Below are 1138 nucleotides of genomic sequence, written 5' to 3'. Positions count from 1 at the left end.
GCGATTGCAGGATAGCGGCTGTGGTGAGATTTGAGGGAGTTTATAAAGTGGAAGCAGGACGCTGATTGGCTTCGTGGTGGAGTAGTTCAAAGCTGATTGGTTCGCTTCTGAGATGGATCGGCTTCTGATGATGTGAGGTAAGTCAGAGTTTCTTCAATTGAACTTTCGCTAGAGCTTCATTTTTATCCAATCTGATCCAAAATTATTCAGAGATTTATCAATGGATCATTATTTCTACCTAAAACTAATAAGTTTGCAGTCAATAAAATCAATAAAAAAATAAAAACATTAATTTCCGTCGCGATCACTGAGTCTGGGAGCGGCCATTTTTGCCCAAATATAGTAGCCCCTCCCTCCTGCCATCTTCCAGCAGTGACGTCTCTGTCCAGAAGAGCGCAAGATACTGCGCAGAACCCTCAAACTCCCAGGCCTCTGGTAGAGGACCCCAGCTTGAGGATGATACATCCCGAAGGGGGGCAGGAGAGTCCAAAGTCTGAAGTTGTTTCTGTTTTTTTTTTTTTGCCTTTGATTGAAGGAACCTAGTCAGTACTGAGTCCTTTTGTATATCCTGCCAGCAGGTGGCAGCAGAGTGACAGAGAAGGAACATTTTCAGCTACAATCCCACTCAGACCTGCCTAAATGTCATCTTGTAATTCTTGGCAGATTAAAATCTATGAATTAGTGGATGAACTTATATGTGCAACTATTAATAAGGTAAGTTCTACATATTAACCCAATTCAGCCCCTTTATGGTACCGAACCAGCGATGAAGAACAGATTCATGGTAATAAGATAAACGGTTCGAACACAGGCTGGTTTCTGAGGAACCACAGGAAAGTTTCTCTGCTGAACTTTAAGGCTGTTTAGGATTCAGAAGGTAATAGAAATAAACATGAATGAAGATAAAAGAATAGAATAAAAATAGAGAAATAAAATGGAGTCAGAGAAATTAGATCTGATGGATGAACGGAAGATGGGAGTCATTTTGGTGACTTTGGTTGTTTTTTAAATAAATACATTTACTTAGTAAAGTTTTAGTTAATTATCGTTTCTGATTCCTGCAGAAAGGTAGAGATGGTAGCAGAACCTCCGTCTGCTCCAGCTCATTCCAACATCAGGTCTCCGTTCTTCTTCTTGT

This window comes from Cyprinodon variegatus, unplaced genomic scaffold, assembly GCF_000732505.1.
Source record: "Cyprinodon variegatus isolate N-32 unplaced genomic scaffold, C_variegatus-1.0 Scaffold732, whole genome shotgun sequence".
NCBI lineage: Eukaryota > Metazoa > Chordata > Actinopteri > Cyprinodontiformes > Cyprinodontidae > Cyprinodon > Cyprinodon variegatus.
This window is presented reverse-complemented; position numbering follows the sequence as displayed.